The sequence below is a fragment of the Schistocerca nitens genome, unplaced genomic scaffold (genome assembly GCF_023898315.1).
Source record: "Schistocerca nitens isolate TAMUIC-IGC-003100 unplaced genomic scaffold, iqSchNite1.1 HiC_scaffold_14, whole genome shotgun sequence".
In the NCBI taxonomy this organism is placed as follows: Eukaryota; Metazoa; Arthropoda; class Insecta; order Orthoptera; family Acrididae; genus Schistocerca; species Schistocerca nitens.
This window is the reverse complement of record NW_026045568.1, coordinates 24,725-40,594: the sequence shown is the minus strand read 5'-3', so window position 1 is coordinate 40,594 and position 15,870 is coordinate 24,725. Positions and strand designations below refer to the sequence as shown.

Genomic DNA, 15,870 nt, shown 5'->3' with positions numbered 1-15,870 from the left:
TCAGAAGGAATGGAAAGCTGTTGGGAGACATGGCTTTCAGCCAGGCGGCCCGGATTCGATTCCCGGTAGCCGAACATTCTTTCGTTTGCTGAGTCTTGGCTATTCTCACGGCGTTTACGTTTTCTTTGTGTTGTGCTTTTTGGGTCCAACGTCAAGAAAGCAAAAGTCAACGAAAACAGATACGTGTTTAAATGACTGGCAGGGCAGTAACGAAGGTGGATGAGCCGGTGGACCGGGTACTGGACTGCTGACGTGGCCCCATTGCATAGGTCGTCAGCTGAGTAGGTTAGAGCGTCGTGGTGTGAACACAAAGGCCATGTATTCGATCGCAGCAAGTGCCATTTAATTTTTCTCTCGTAAAAGACAGTGCTTCCTCCAGCGAGACACTGCCAGGTAAATACCAAGTGATATGCACAAGAAGCAAGATGTCTGCACGTTTGCTGGCGTTGTGGCTAGCGGCCGTAGCACGCTGAGTGCAGCGGTTCTCGGCTGTTCATTGGAGTTAAGAACCGTTGTGTGTGGTTAGTAGTTGGGTGGGTGACCAGCTGGGAGCTCGACCTGCGTTTGGCTTCTTTCCTTTTGCCTTTTTACTTCGGTTTCGTTGCTGCTTAGCGTTAATGATGCTGTTCAGCACGCTGACGCCACTCTTGCCTCTCGGTACACTAAGGCGCGAATCTGTGGCCACAATAAAATGAAAGGTTCTGTCGTGTGTTTGTCGTTTTTTGGTCTCTCACAGTCGTTTCTCGCGCCTGCCCTCTACATATATGCCCGTTTCCAAGCGTCAGCTTTCGCGTCAGCCGAGCAAAGTCGAGACAAGTCGACACATGGAGACACACGATGCTGTGAAACGAAATCCGGCGACTAGCGCACTGGCTACACGGAGTGAGACGTGGGGCGAAGGAAAACTATTCGTAGCGCGACAGTTCTCAGGTTCGAGGATCGCGTTACGTTACGTGGAATATCCCTAGAAGAAAAATTTACGTTTCGTGCGGTGGCCGGGAGTCGAACCCGGATCAACTGCTTGGGAAGCAACCATGCTGACCGTTACACCACCACCGCCTTGCGCTGCGTTTCACTCACGCCGCGATGTGTCGGCTACCCTCCTGCCACCAGAGGCCGAAGGCGATGACGCTGTAGGCGCTCTACGCCAGGGCGGAGGTGAGCACATCTGAACGCAGTGTGTAGGTGCTGCTAGGGCGATGTAGCGTAACTAGAAGCAGAACTGACATCCATTGAAAAAACTGCCCTTTAATTTACAGCAGCGTGATCAAAGAAATATGTAATGTGACGTACTTACTGACGATCCAGAGACGATTGAGCATATGTGTGCCAGTACAGAAGTAGAAAGCGCGTACGTATCACAGTGTTAAGTTGGTTAGTTTGATTCTCGCCTGGAGCATATCATTAGCTTCCCCTGAGGGTGAAATGCACAGCGTAGCCGTTGCTAGGGAACGGCCTTTTCTTGTCATTCGTTGTTTTCTCTGCGACAATGTAAAAATTGATAGTTGGAGTTCTGCTCGTTCCACTTAAGACAGAAGGCGACGGAAAACAACGGTGTCAGGCGCCATATTTAAGCTCTGGCTCCCGAAAGTGAGGGTGGGGTGCAACCTCACATCTGACAACTCGTCTAAAATACTCTAAAAAAACGTATTTCCTTCACACAAGAAAAAACAAGCACATTTCGCAGTAAGGCTCTGGAGATGTTGCTAGGAACGACAGCAGCAGGTCGTTTGCGCTCACAAGTCAGATTGGCCGAGCGGTCTAAGGCGCCAGATTTAAGCTCTGGTTCCCGAACGGGAGCGTGGGTTCGAACCCCACATCTGACAATGAATTTTAAATATTCCTTAACTGGCCATTTCCTTCGTGCGGGAAAGCAAGTCAATTACGCGCAAACAGGTTCGAGAGATATTATTAGAGACGGCAGTGGTTACGGAGCTTGCCCTGCAAGTCTGATTGCCCGGCGGTCAGAAGGAATGGAAAGCTGTTGGGAGACATGGCTTTCAGCCAGGCGGCCCGGATTCGATTCCCGGTAGCCGAACATTCTTTCGTTTGCTGAGTCTTGGCTATTCTCACGGCGTTTACGTTTTCTTTGTGTTGTGCTTTTTGGGTCCAACGTCAAGAAAGCAAAAGTCAACGAAAACAGATACGTGTTTAAATGACTGGCAGGGCAGTAACGAAGGTGGATGAGCCGGTGGACCGGGTACTGGACTGCTGACGTGGCCCCATTGCATAGGTCGTCAGCTGAGTAGGTTAGAGCGTCGTGGTGTGAACACAAAGGCCATGTATTCGATCGCAGCAAGTGCCATTTAATTTTTCTCTCGTAAAAGACAGTGCTTCCTCCAGCGAGACACTGCCAGGTAAATACCAAGTGATATGCACAAGAAGCAAGATGTCTGCACGTTTGCTGGCGTTGTGGCTAGCGGCCGTAGCACGCTGAGTGCAGCGGTTCTCGGCTGTTCATTGGAGTTAAGAACCGTTGTGTGTGGTTAGTAGTTGGGTGGGTGACCAGCTGGGAGCTCGACCTGCGTTTGGCTTCTTTCCTTTTGCCTTTTTACTTCGGTTTCGTTGCTGCTTAGCGTTAATGATGCTGTTCAGCACGCTGACGCCACTCTTGCCTCTCGGTACACTAAGGCGCGAATCTGTGGCCACAATAAAATGAAAGGTTCTGTCGTGTGTTTGTCGTTTTTTGGTCTCTCACAGTCGTTTCTCGCGCCTGCCCTCTACATATATGCCCGTTTCCAAGCGTCAGCTTTCGCGTCAGCCGAGCAAAGTCGAGACAAGTCGACACATGGAGACACACGATGCTGTGAAACGAAATCCGGCGACTAGCGCACTGGCTACACGGAGTGAGACGTGGGGCGAAGGAAAACTATTCGTAGCGCGACAGTTCTCAGGTTCGAGGATCGCGTTACGTTACGTGGAATATCCCTAGAAGAAAAATTTACGTTTCGTGCGGTGGCCGGGAGTCGAACCCGGATCAACTGCTTGGGAAGCAACCATGCTGACCGTTACACCACCACCGCCTTGCGCTGCGTTTCACTCACGCCGCGATGTGTCGGCTACCCTCCTGCCACCAGAGGCCGAAGGCGATGACGCTGTAGGCGCTCTACGCCAGGGCGGAGGTGAGCACATCTGAACGCAGTGTGTAGGTGCTGCTAGGGCGATGTAGCGTAACTAGAAGCAGAACTGACATCCATTGAAAAAACTGCCCTTTAATTTACAGCAGCGTGATCAAAGAAATATGTAATGTGACGTACTTACTGACGATCCAGAGACGATTGAGCATATGTGTGCCAGTACAGAAGTAGAAAGCGCGTACGTATCACAGTGTTAAGTTGGTTAGTTTGATTCTCGCCTGGAGCATATCATTAGCTTCCCCTGAGGGTGAAATGCACAGCGTAGCCGTTGCTAGGGAACGGCCTTTTCTTGTCATTCGTTGTTTTCTCTGCGACAATGTAAAAATTGATAGTTGGAGTTCTGCTCGTTCCACTTAAGACAGAAGGCGACGGAAAACAACGGTGTCAGGCGCCATATTTAAGCTCTGGCTCCCGAAAGTGAGGGTGGGGTGCAACCTCACATCTGACAACTCGTCTAAAATACTCTAAAAAAACGTATTTCCTTCACACAAGAAAAAACAAGCACATTTCGCAGTAAGGCTCTGGAGATGTTGCTAGGAACGACAGCAGCAGGTCGTTTGCGCTCACAAGTCAGATTGGCCGAGCGGTCTAAGGCGCCAGATTTAAGCTCTGGTTCCCGAACGGGAGCGTGGGTTCGAACCCCACATCTGACAATGAATTTTAAATATTCCTTAACTGGCCATTTCCTTCGTGCGGGAAAGCAAGTCAATTACGCGCAAACAGGTTCGAGAGATATTATTAGAGACGGCAGTGGTTACGGAGCTTGCCCTGCAAGTCTGATTGCCCGGCGGTCAGAAGGAATGGAAAGCTGTTGGGAGACATGGCTTTCAGCCAGGCGGCCCGGATTCGATTCCCGGTAGCCGAACATTCTTTCGTTTGCTGAGTCTTGGCTATTCTCACGGCGTTTACGTTTTCTTTGTGTTGTGCTTTTTGGGTCCAACGTCAAGAAAGCAAAAGTCAACGAAAACAGATACGTGTTTAAATGACTGGCAGGGCAGTAACGAAGGTGGATGAGCCGGTGGACCGGGTACTGGACTGCTGACGTGGCCCCATTGCATAGGTCGTCAGCTGAGTAGGTTAGAGCGTCGTGGTGTGAACACAAAGGCCATGTATTCGATCGCAGCAAGTGCCATTTAATTTTTCTCTCGTAAAAGACAGTGCTTCCTCCAGCGAGACACTGCCAGGTAAATACCAAGTGATATGCACAAGAAGCAAGATGTCTGCACGTTTGCTGGCGTTGTGGCTAGCGGCCGTAGCACGCTGAGTGCAGCGGTTCTCGGTTGTTCATTGGAGTTAAGAACCGTTGTGTGTGGTTAGTAGTTGGGTGGGTGACCAGCTGGGAGCTCGACCTGCGTTTGGCTTCTTTCCTTTTGCCTTTTTACTTCGGTTTCGTTGCTGCTTAGCGTTAATGATGCTGTTCAGCACGCTGACGCCACTCTTGCCTCTCGGTACACTAAGGCGCGAATCTGTGGCCACAATAAAATGAAAGGTTCTGTCGTGTGTTTGTCGTTTTTTGGTCTCTCACAGTCGTTTCTCGCGCCTGCCCTCTACATATATGCCCGTTTCCAAGCGTCAGCTTTCGCGTCAGCCGAGCAAAGTCGAGACAAGTCGACACATGGAGACACACGATGCTGTGAAACGAAATCCGGCGACTAGCGCACTGGCTACACGGAGTGAGACGTGGGGCGAAGGAAAACTATTCGTAGCGCGACAGTTCTCAGGTTCGAGGATCGCGTTACGTTACGTGGAATATCCCTAGAAGAAAAATTTACGTTTCGTGCGGTGGCCGGGAGTCGAACCCGGATCAACTGCTTGGGAAGCAACCATGCTGACCGTTACACCACCACCGCCTTGCGCTGCGTTTCACTCACGCCGCGATGTGTCGGCTACCCTCCTGCCACCAGAGGCCGAAGGCGATGACGCTGTAGGCGCTCTACGCCAGGGCGGAGGTGAGCACATCTGAACGCAGTGTGTAGGTGCTGCTAGGGCGATGTAGCGTAACTAGAAGCAGAACTGACATCCATTGAAAAAACTGCCCTTTAATTTACAGCAGCGTGATCAAAGAAATATGTAATGTGACGTACTTACTGACGATCCAGAGACGATTGAGCATATGTGTGCCAGTACAGAAGTAGAAAGCGCGTACGTATCACAGTGTTAAGTTGGTTAGTTTGATTCTCGCCTGGAGCATATCATTAGCTTCCCCTGAGGGTGAAATGCACAGCGTAGCCGTTGCTAGGGAACGGCCTTTTCTTGTCATTCGTTGTTTTCTCTGCGACAATGTAAAAATTGATAGTTGGAGTTCTGCTCGTTCCACTTAAGACAGAAGGCGACGGAAAACAACGGTGTCAGGCGCCATATTTAAGCTCTGGCTCCCGAAAGTGAGGGTGGGGTGCAACCTCACATCTGACAACTCGTCTAAAATACTCTAAAAAAACGTATTTCCTTCACACAAGAAAAAACAAGCACATTTCGCAGTAAGGCTCTGGAGATGTTGCTAGGAACGACAGCAGCAGGTCGTTTGCGCTCACAAGTCAGATTGGCCGAGCGGTCTAAGGCGCCAGATTTAAGCTCTGGTTCCCGAACGGGAGCGTGGGTTCGAACCCCACATCTGACAATGAATTTTAAATATTCCTTAACTGGCCATTTCCTTCGTGCGGGAAAGCAAGTCAATTACGCGCAAACAGGTTCGAGAGATATTATTAGAGACGGCAGTGGTTACGGAGCTTGCCCTGCAAGTCTGATTGCCCGGCGGTCAGAAGGAATGGAAAGCTGTTGGGAGACATGGCTTTCAGCCAGGCGGCCCGGATTCGATTCCCGGTAGCCGAACATTCTTTCGTTTGCTGAGTCTTGGCTATTCTCACGGCGTTTACGTTTTCTTTGTGTTGTGCTTTTTGGGTCCAACGTCAAGAAAGCAAAAGTCAACGAAAACAGATACGTGTTTAAATGACTGGCAGGGCAGTAACGAAGGTGGATGAGCCGGTGGACCGGGTACTGGACTGCTGACGTGGCCCCATTGCATAGGTCGTCAGCTGAGTAGGTTAGAGCGTCGTGGTGTGAACACAAAGGCCATGTATTCGATCGCAGCAAGTGCCATTTAATTTTTCTCTCGTAAAAGACAGTGCTTCCTCCAGCGAGACACTGCCAGGTAAATACCAAGTGATATGCACAAGAAGCAAGATGTCTGCACGTTTGCTGGCGTTGTGGCTAGCGGCCGTAGCACGCTGAGTGCAGCGGTTCTCGGCTGTTCATTGGAGTTAAGAACCGTTGTGTGTGGTTAGTAGTTGGGTGGGTGACCAGCTGGGAGCTCGACCTGCGTTTGGCTTCTTTCCTTTTGCCTTTTTACTTCGGTTTCGTTGCTGCTTAGCGTTAATGATGCTGTTCAGCACGCTGACGCCACTCTTGCCTCTCGGTACACTAAGGCGCGAATCTGTGGCCACAATAAAATGAAAGGTTCTGTCGTGTGTTTGTCGTTTTTTGGTCTCTCACAGTCGTTTCTCGCGCCTGCCCTCTACATATATGCCCGTTTCCAAGCGTCAGCTTTCGCGTCAGCCGAGCAAAGTCGAGACAAGTCGACACATGGAGACACACGATGCTGTGAAACGAAATCCGGCGACTAGCGCACTGGCTACACGGAGTGAGACGTGGGGCGAAGGAAAACTATTCGTAGCGCGACAGTTCTCAGGTTCGAGGATCGCGTTACGTTACGTGGAATATCCCTAGAAGAAAAATTTACGTTTCGTGCGGTGGCCGGGAGTCGAACCCGGATCAACTGCTTGGGAAGCAACCATGCTGACCGTTACACCACCACCGCCTTGCGCTGCGTTTCACTCACGCCGCGATGTGTCGGCTACCCTCCTGCCACCAGAGGCCGAAGGCGATGACGCTGTAGGCGCTCTACGCCAGGGCGGAGGTGAGCACATCTGAACGCAGTGTGTAGGTGCTGCTAGGGCGATGTAGCGTAACTAGAAGCAGAACTGACATCCATTGAAAAAACTGCCCTTTAATTTACAGCAGCGTGATCAAAGAAATATGTAATGTGACGTACTTACTGACGATCCAGAGACGATTGAGCATATGTGTGCCAGTACAGAAGTAGAAAGCGCGTACGTATCACAGTGTTAAGTTGGTTAGTTTGATTCTCGCCTGGAGCATATCATTAGCTTCCCCTGAGGGTGAAATGCACAGCGTAGCCGTTGCTAGGGAACGGCCTTTTCTTGTCATTCGTTGTTTTCTCTGCGACAATGTAAAAATTGATAGTTGGAGTTCTGCTCGTTCCACTTAAGACAGAAGGCGACGGAAAACAACGGTGTCAGGCGCCATATTTAAGCTCTGGCTCCCGAAAGTGAGGGTGGGGTGCAACCTCACATCTGACAACTCGTCTAAAATACTCTAAAAAAACGTATTTCCTTCACACAAGAAAAAACAAGCACATTTCGCAGTAAGGCTCTGGAGATGTTGCTAGGAACGACAGCAGCAGGTCGTTTGCGCTCACAAGTCAGATTGGCCGAGCGGTCTAAGGCGCCAGATTTAAGCTCTGGTTCCCGAACGGGAGCGTGGGTTCGAACCCCACATCTGACAATGAATTTTAAATATTCCTTAACTGGCCATTTCCTTCGTGCGGGAAAGCAAGTCAATTACGCGCAAACAGGTTCGAGAGATATTATTAGAGACGGCAGTGGTTACGGAGCTTGCCCTGCAAGTCTGATTGCCCGGCGGTCAGAAGGAATGGAAAGCTGTTGGGAGACATGGCTTTCAGCCAGGCGGCCCGGATTCGATTCCCGGTAGCCGAACATTCTTTCGTTTGCTGAGTCTTGGCTATTCTCACGGCGTTTACGTTTTCTTTGTGTTGTGCTTTTTGGGTCCAACGTCAAGAAAGCAAAAGTCAACGAAAACAGATACGTGTTTAAATGACTGGCAGGGCAGTAACGAAGGTGGATGAGCCGGTGGACCGGGTACTGGACTGCTGACGTGGCCCCATTGCATAGGTCGTCAGCTGAGTAGGTTAGAGCGTCGTGGTGTGAACACAAAGGCCATGTATTCGATCGCAGCAAGTGCCATTTAATTTTTCTCTCGTAAAAGACAGTGCTTCCTCCAGCGAGACACTGCCAGGTAAATACCAAGTGATATGCACAAGAAGCAAGATGTCTGCACGTTTGCTGGCGTTGTGGCTAGCGGCCGTAGCACGCTGAGTGCAGCGGTTCTCGGCTGTTCATTGGAGTTAAGAACCGTTGTGTGTGGTTAGTAGTTGGGTGGGTGACCAGCTGGGAGCTCGACCTGCGTTTGGCTTCTTTCCTTTTGCCTTTTTACTTCGGTTTCGTTGCTGCTTAGCGTTAATGATGCTGTTCAGCACGCTGACGCCACTCTTGCCTCTCGGTACACTAAGGCGCGAATCTGTGGCCACAATAAAATGAAAGGTTCTGTCGTGTGTTTGTCGTTTTTTGGTCTCTCACAGTCGTTTCTCGCGCCTGCCCTCTACATATATGCCCGTTTCCAAGCGTCAGCTTTCGCGTCAGCCGAGCAAAGTCGAGACAAGTCGACACATGGAGACACACGATGCTGTGAAACGAAATCCGGCGACTAGCGCACTGGCTACACGGAGTGAGACGTGGGGCGAAGGAAAACTATTCGTAGCGCGACAGTTCTCAGGTTCGAGGATCGCGTTACGTTACGTGGAATATCCCTAGAAGAAAAATTTACGTTTCGTGCGGTGGCCGGGAGTCGAACCCGGATCAACTGCTTGGGAAGCAACCATGCTGACCGTTACACCACCACCGCCTTGCGCTGCGTTTCACTCACGCCGCGATGTGTCGGCTACCCTCCTGCCACCAGAGGCCGAAGGCGATGACGCTGTAGGCGCTCTACGCCAGGGCGGAGGTGAGCACATCTGAACGCAGTGTGTAGGTGCTGCTAGGGCGATGTAGCGTAACTAGAAGCAGAACTGACATCCATTGAAAAAACTGCCCTTTAATTTACAGCAGCGTGATCAAAGAAATATGTAATGTGACGTACTTACTGACGATCCAGAGACGATTGAGCATATGTGTGCCAGTACAGAAGTAGAAAGCGCGTACGTATCACAGTGTTAAGTTGGTTAGTTTGATTCTCGCCTGGAGCATATCATTAGCTTCCCCTGAGGGTGAAATGCACAGCGTAGCCGTTGCTAGGGAACGGCCTTTTCTTGTCATTCGTTGTTTTCTCTGCGACAATGTAAAAATTGATAGTTGGAGTTCTGCTCGTTCCACTTAAGACAGAAGGCGACGGAAAACAACGGTGTCAGGCGCCATATTTAAGCTCTGGCTCCCGAAAGTGAGGGTGGGGTGCAACCTCACATCTGACAACTCGTCTAAAATACTCTAAAAAAACGTATTTCCTTCACACAAGAAAAAACAAGCACATTTCGCAGTAAGGCTCTGGAGATGTTGCTAGGAACGACAGCAGCAGGTCGTTTGCGCTCACAAGTCAGATTGGCCGAGCGGTCTAAGGCGCCAGATTTAAGCTCTGGTTCCCGAACGGGAGCGTGGGTTCGAACCCCACATCTGACAATGAATTTTAAATATTCCTTAACTGGCCATTTCCTTCGTGCGGGAAAGCAAGTCAATTACGCGCAAACAGGTTCGAGAGATATTATTAGAGACGGCAGTGGTTACGGAGCTTGCCCTGCAAGTCTGATTGCCCGGCGGTCAGAAGGAATGGAAAGCTGTTGGGAGACATGGCTTTCAGCCAGGCGGCCCGGATTCGATTCCCGGTAGCCGAACATTCTTTCGTTTGCTGAGTCTTGGCTATTCTCACGGCGTTTACGTTTTCTTTGTGTTGTGCTTTTTGGGTCCAACGTCAAGAAAGCAAAAGTCAACGAAAACAGATACGTGTTTAAATGACTGGCAGGGCAGTAACGAAGGTGGATGAGCCGGTGGACCGGGTACTGGACTGCTGACGTGGCCCCATTGCATAGGTCGTCAGCTGAGTAGGTTAGAGCGTCGTGGTGTGAACACAAAGGCCATGTATTCGATCGCAGCAAGTGCCATTTAATTTTTCTCTCGTAAAAGACAGTGCTTCCTCCAGCGAGACACTGCCAGGTAAATACCAAGTGATATGCACAAGAAGCAAGATGTCTGCACGTTTGCTGGCGTTGTGGCTAGCGGCCGTAGCACGCTGAGTGCAGCGGTTCTCGGCTGTTCATTGGAGTTAAGAACCGTTGTGTGTGGTTAGTAGTTGGGTGGGTGACCAGCTGGGAGCTCGACCTGCGTTTGGCTTCTTTCCTTTTGCCTTTTTACTTCGGTTTCGTTGCTGCTTAGCGTTAATGATGCTGTTCAGCACGCTGACGCCACTCTTGCCTCTCGGTACACTAAGGCGCGAATCTGTGGCCACAATAAAATGAAAGGTTCTGTCGTGTGTTTGTCGTTTTTTGGTCTCTCACAGTCGTTTCTCGCGCCTGCCCTCTACATATATGCCCGTTTCCAAGCGTCAGCTTTCGCGTCAGCCGAGCAAAGTCGAGACAAGTCGACACATGGAGACACACGATGCTGTGAAACGAAATCCGGCGACTAGCGCACTGGCTACACGGAGTGAGACGTGGGGCGAAGGAAAACTATTCGTAGCGCGACAGTTCTCAGGTTCGAGGATCGCGTTACGTTACGTGGAATATCCCTAGAAGAAAAATTTACGTTTCGTGCGGTGGCCGGGAGTCGAACCCGGATCAACTGCTTGGGAAGCAACCATGCTGACCGTTACACCACCACCGCCTTGCGCTGCGTTTCACTCACGCCGCGATGTGTCGGCTACCCTCCTGCCACCAGAGGCCGAAGGCGATGACGCTGTAGGCGCTCTACGCCAGGGCGGAGGTGAGCACATCTGAACGCAGTGTGTAGGTGCTGCTAGGGCGATGTAGCGTAACTAGAAGCAGAACTGACATCCATTGAAAAAACTGCCCTTTAATTTACAGCAGCGTGATCAAAGAAATATGTAATGTGACGTACTTACTGACGATCCAGAGACGATTGAGCATATGTGTGCCAGTACAGAAGTAGAAAGCGCGTACGTATCACAGTGTTAAGTTGGTTAGTTTGATTCTCGCCTGGAGCATATCATTAGCTTCCCCTGAGGGTGAAATGCACAGCGTAGCCGTTGCTAGGGAACGGCCTTTTCTTGTCATTCGTTGTTTTCTCTGCGACAATGTAAAAATTGATAGTTGGAGTTCTGCTCGTTCCACTTAAGACAGAAGGCGACGGAAAACAACGGTGTCAGGCGCCATATTTAAGCTCTGGCTCCCGAAAGTGAGGGTGGGGTGCAACCTCACATCTGACAACTCGTCTAAAATACTCTAAAAAAACGTATTTCCTTCACACAAGAAAAAACAAGCACATTTCGCAGTAAGGCTCTGGAGATGTTGCTAGGAACGACAGCAGCAGGTCGTTTGCGCTCACAAGTCAGATTGGCCGAGCGGTCTAAGGCGCCAGATTTAAGCTCTGGTTCCCGAACGGGAGCGTGGGTTCGAACCCCACATCTGACAATGAATTTTAAATATTCCTTAACTGGCCATTTCCTTCGTGCGGGAAAGCAAGTCAATTACGCGCAAACAGGTTCGAGAGATATTATTAGAGACGGCAGTGGTTACGGAGCTTGCCCTGCAAGTCTGATTGCCCGGCGGTCAGAAGGAATGGAAAGCTGTTGGGAGACATGGCTTTCAGCCAGGCGGCCCGGATTCGATTCCCGGTAGCCGAACATTCTTTCGTTTGCTGAGTCTTGGCTATTCTCACGGCGTTTACGTTTTCTTTGTGTTGTGCTTTTTGGGTCCAACGTCAAGAAAGCAAAAGTCAACGAAAACAGATACGTGTTTAAATGACTGGCAGGGCAGTAACGAAGGTGGATGAGCCGGTGGACCGGGTACTGGACTGCTGACGTGGCCCCATTGCATAGGTCGTCAGCTGAGTAGGTTAGAGCGTCGTGGTGTGAACACAAAGGCCATGTATTCGATCGCAGCAAGTGCCATTTAATTTTTCTCTCGTAAAAGACAGTGCTTCCTCCAGCGAGACACTGCCAGGTAAATACCAAGTGATATGCACAAGAAGCAAGATGTCTGCACGTTTGCTGGCGTTGTGGCTAGCGGCCGTAGCACGCTGAGTGCAGCGGTTCTCGGTTGTTCATTGGAGTTAAGAACCGTTGTGTGTGGTTAGTAGTTGGGTGGGTGACCAGCTGGGAGCTCGACCTGCGTTTGGCTTCTTTCCTTTTGCCTTTTTACTTCGGTTTCGTTGCTGCTTAGCGTTAATGATGCTGTTCAGCACGCTGACGCCACTCTTGCCTCTCGGTACACTAAGGCGCGAATCTGTGGCCACAATAAAATGAAAGGTTCTGTCGTGTGTTTGTCGTTTTTTGGTCTCTCACAGTCGTTTCTCGCGCCTGCCCTCTACATATATGCCCGTTTCCAAGCGTCAGCTTTCGCGTCAGCCGAGCAAAGTCGAGACAAGTCGACACATGGAGACACACGATGCTGTGAAACGAAATCCGGCGACTAGCGCACTGGCTACACGGAGTGAGACGTGGGGCGAAGGAAAACTATTCGTAGCGCGACAGTTCTCAGGTTCGAGGATCGCGTTACGTTACGTGGAATATCCCTAGAAGAAAAATTTACGTTTCGTGCGGTGGCCGGGAGTCGAACCCGGATCAACTGCTTGGGAAGCAACCATGCTGACCGTTACACCACCACCGCCTTGCGCTGCGTTTCACTCACGCCGCGATGTGTCGGCTACCCTCCTGCCACCAGAGGCCGAAGGCGATGACGCTGTAGGCGCTCTACGCCAGGGCGGAGGTGAGCACATCTGAACGCAGTGTGTAGGTGCTGCTAGGGCGATGTAGCGTAACTAGAAGCAGAACTGACATCCATTGAAAAAACTGCCCTTTAATTTACAGCAGCGTGATCAAAGAAATATGTAACGTGACGTACTTACTGACGATCCAGAGACGATTGAGCATATGTGTGCCAGTACAGAAGTAGAAAGCGCGTACGTATCACAGTGTTAAGTTGGTTAGTTTGATTCTCGCCTGGAGCATATCATTAGCTTCCCCTGAGGGTGAAATGCACAGCGTAGCCGTTGCTAGGGAACGGCCTTTTCTTGTCATTCGTTGTTTTCTCTGCGACAATGTAAAAATTGATAGTTGGAGTTCTGCTCGTTCCACTTAAGACAGAAGGCGACGGAAAACAACGGTGTCAGGCGCCATATTTAAGCTCTGGCTCCCGAAAGTGAGGGTGGGGTGCAACCTCACATCTGACAACTCGTCTAAAATACTCTAAAAAAACGTATTTCCTTCACACAAGAAAAAACAAGCACATTTCGCAGTAAGGCTCTGGAGATGTTGCTAGGAACGACAGCAGCAGGTCGTTTGCGCTCACAAGTCAGATTGGCCGAGCGGTCTAAGGCGCCAGATTTAAGCTCTGGTTCCCGAACGGGAGCGTGGGTTCGAACCCCACATCTGACAATGAATTTTAAATATTCCTTAACTGGCCATTTCCTTCGTGCGGGAAAGCAAGTCAATTACGCGCAAACAGGTTCGAGAGATATTATTAGAGACGGCAGTGGTTACGGAGCTTGCCCTGCAAGTCTGATTGCCCGGCGGTCAGAAGGAATGGAAAGCTGTTGGGAGACATGGCTTTCAGCCAGGCGGCCCGGATTCGATTCCCGGTAGCCGAACATTCTTTCGTTTGCTGAGTCTTGGCTATTCTCACGGCGTTTACGTTTTCTTTGTGTTGTGCTTTTTGGGTCCAACGTCAAGAAAGCAAAAGTCAACGAAAACAGATACGTGTTTAAATGACTGGCAGGGCAGTAACGAAGGTGGATGAGCCGGTGGACCGGGTACTGGACTGCTGACGTGGCCCCATTGCATAGGTCGTCAGCTGAGTAGGTTAGAGCGTCGTGGTGTGAACACAAAGGCCATGTATTCGATCGCAGCAAGTGCCATTTAATTTTTCTCTCGTAAAAGACAGTGCTTCCTCCAGCGAGACACTGCCAGGTAAATACCAAGTGATATGCACAAGAAGCAAGATGTCTGCACGTTTGCTGGCGTTGTGGCTAGCGGCCGTAGCACGCTGAGTGCAGCGGTTCTCGGCTGTTCATTGGAGTTAAGAACCGTTGTGTGTGGTTAGTAGTTGGGTGGGTGACCAGCTGGGAGCTCGACCTGCGTTTGGCTTCTTTCCTTTTGCCTTTTTACTTCGGTTTCGTTGCTGCTTAGCGTTAATGATGCTGTTCAGCACGCTGACGCCACTCTTGCCTCTCGGTACACTAAGGCGCGAATCTGTGGCCACAATAAAATGAAAGGTTCTGTCGTGTGTTTGTCGTTTTTTGGTCTCTCACAGTCGTTTCTCGCGCCTGCCCTCTACATATATGCCCGTTTCCAAGCGTCAGCTTTCGCGTCAGCCGAGCAAAGTCGAGACAAGTCGACACATGGAGACACACGATGCTGTGAAACGAAATCCGGCGACTAGCGCACTGGCTACACGGAGTGAGACGTGGGGCGAAGGAAAACTATTCGTAGCGCGACAGTTCTCAGGTTCGAGGATCGCGTTACGTTACGTGGAATATCCCTAGAAGAAAAATTTACGTTTCGTGCGGTGGCCGGGAGTCGAACCCGGATCAACTGCTTGGGAAGCAACCATGCTGACCGTTACACCACCACCGCCTTGCGCTGCGTTTCACTCACGCCGCGATGTGTCGGCTACCCTCCTGCCACCAGAGGCCGAAGGCGATGACGCTGTAGGCGCTCTACGCCAGGGCGGAGGTGAGCACATCTGAACGCAGTGTGTAGGTGCTGCTAGGGCGATGTAGCGTAACTAGAAGCAGAACTGACATCCATTGAAAAAACTGCCCTTTAATTTACAGCAGCGTGATCAAAGAAATATGTAATGTGACGTACTTACTGACGATCCAGAGACGATTGAGCATATGTGTGCCAGTACAGAAGTAGAAAGCGCGTACGTATCACAGTGTTAAGTTGGTTAGTTTGATTCTCGCCTGGAGCATATCATTAGCTTCCCCTGAGGGTGAAATGCACAGCGTAGCCGTTGCTAGGGAACGGCCTTTTCTTGTCATTCGTTGTTTTCTCTGCGACAATGTAAAAATTGATAGTTGGAGTTCTGCTCGTTCCACTTAAGACAGAAGGCGACGGAAAACAACGGTGTCAGGCGCCATATTTAAGCTCTGGCTCCCGAAAGTGAGGGTGGGGTGCAACCTCACATCTGACAACTCGTCTAAAATACTCTAAAAAAACGTATTTCCTTCACACAAGAAAAAACAAGCACATTTCGCAGTAAGGCTCTGGAGATGTTGCTAGGAACGACAGCAGCAGGTCGTTTGCGCTCACAAGTCAGATTGGCCGAGCGGTCTAAGGCGCCAGATTTAAGCTCTGGTTCCCGAACGGGAGCGTGGGTTCGAACCCCACATCTGACAATGAATTTTAAATATTCCTTAACTGGCCATTTCCTTCGTGCGGGAAAGCAAGTCAATTACGCGCAAACAGGTTCGAGAGATATTATTAGAGACGGCAGTGGTTACGGAGCTTGCCCTGCAAGTCTGATTGCCCGGCGGTCAGAAGGAATGGAAAGCTGTTGGGAGACATGGCTTTCAGCCAGGCGGCCCGGATTCGATTCCCGGTAGCCGAACATTCTTTCGTTTGCTGAGTCTTGGCTATTCTCACGGCGTTTACGTTTTCTTTGTGTTGTGCTTTTTGGGTCCAACGTCAAGAA

The 15,870-nt window shown here is 50.4% G+C and overlaps 16 non-coding genes across 16 annotated transcripts; 8 read left to right on the top strand and 8 right to left on the bottom strand.

The window, feature by feature from the left end:
* Positions 1–987: 987 nt before the first annotated feature.
* Trnag-ccc (transfer RNA glycine (anticodon CCC)) lies at positions 988–1,059 on the bottom strand. The gene has a single exon. It is a non-coding gene; the product is annotated as a tRNA-Gly (tRNA).
* A 683-nt stretch (positions 1,060–1,742) lies between these two features.
* Trnal-uaa (transfer RNA leucine (anticodon UAA)) lies at positions 1,743–1,826 on the top strand. Its single transcript has one exon. It is a non-coding gene; the product is annotated as a tRNA-Leu (tRNA).
* Positions 1,827–2,951: 1,125 nt separating this feature from the next.
* Trnag-ccc (transfer RNA glycine (anticodon CCC)) lies at positions 2,952–3,023 on the bottom strand. Its single transcript has one exon. It is a non-coding gene; the product is annotated as a tRNA-Gly (tRNA).
* Positions 3,024–3,706: 683 nt separating this feature from the next.
* On the top strand, positions 3,707–3,790 carry Trnal-uaa (transfer RNA leucine (anticodon UAA)). Its single transcript has one exon. It is a non-coding gene; the product is annotated as a tRNA-Leu (tRNA).
* A 1,125-nt stretch (positions 3,791–4,915) lies between these two features.
* Trnag-ccc (transfer RNA glycine (anticodon CCC)) lies at positions 4,916–4,987 on the bottom strand. The gene has a single exon. It is a non-coding gene; the product is annotated as a tRNA-Gly (tRNA).
* A 683-nt stretch (positions 4,988–5,670) lies between these two features.
* Positions 5,671–5,754, top strand: Trnal-uaa (transfer RNA leucine (anticodon UAA)). The gene has a single exon. It is a non-coding gene; the product is annotated as a tRNA-Leu (tRNA).
* A 1,125-nt stretch (positions 5,755–6,879) lies between these two features.
* Positions 6,880–6,951, bottom strand: Trnag-ccc (transfer RNA glycine (anticodon CCC)). Its single transcript has one exon. It is a non-coding gene; the product is annotated as a tRNA-Gly (tRNA).
* Positions 6,952–7,634: 683 nt separating this feature from the next.
* Positions 7,635–7,718, top strand: Trnal-uaa (transfer RNA leucine (anticodon UAA)). The gene has a single exon. It is a non-coding gene; the product is annotated as a tRNA-Leu (tRNA).
* A 1,125-nt stretch (positions 7,719–8,843) lies between these two features.
* Positions 8,844–8,915, bottom strand: Trnag-ccc (transfer RNA glycine (anticodon CCC)). The gene has a single exon. It is a non-coding gene; the product is annotated as a tRNA-Gly (tRNA).
* A 683-nt stretch (positions 8,916–9,598) lies between these two features.
* Trnal-uaa (transfer RNA leucine (anticodon UAA)) lies at positions 9,599–9,682 on the top strand. Its single transcript has one exon. It is a non-coding gene; the product is annotated as a tRNA-Leu (tRNA).
* Positions 9,683–10,807: 1,125 nt separating this feature from the next.
* Trnag-ccc (transfer RNA glycine (anticodon CCC)) lies at positions 10,808–10,879 on the bottom strand. Its single transcript has one exon. It is a non-coding gene; the product is annotated as a tRNA-Gly (tRNA).
* Positions 10,880–11,562: 683 nt separating this feature from the next.
* Positions 11,563–11,646, top strand: Trnal-uaa (transfer RNA leucine (anticodon UAA)). The gene has a single exon. It is a non-coding gene; the product is annotated as a tRNA-Leu (tRNA).
* A 1,125-nt stretch (positions 11,647–12,771) lies between these two features.
* Positions 12,772–12,843, bottom strand: Trnag-ccc (transfer RNA glycine (anticodon CCC)). Its single transcript has one exon. It is a non-coding gene; the product is annotated as a tRNA-Gly (tRNA).
* Positions 12,844–13,526: 683 nt separating this feature from the next.
* On the top strand, positions 13,527–13,610 carry Trnal-uaa (transfer RNA leucine (anticodon UAA)). Its single transcript has one exon. It is a non-coding gene; the product is annotated as a tRNA-Leu (tRNA).
* Positions 13,611–14,735: 1,125 nt separating this feature from the next.
* Positions 14,736–14,807, bottom strand: Trnag-ccc (transfer RNA glycine (anticodon CCC)). The gene has a single exon. It is a non-coding gene; the product is annotated as a tRNA-Gly (tRNA).
* A 683-nt stretch (positions 14,808–15,490) lies between these two features.
* Trnal-uaa (transfer RNA leucine (anticodon UAA)) lies at positions 15,491–15,574 on the top strand. The gene has a single exon. It is a non-coding gene; the product is annotated as a tRNA-Leu (tRNA).
* The last annotated feature ends 296 nt before the right edge of the window (positions 15,575–15,870 follow it).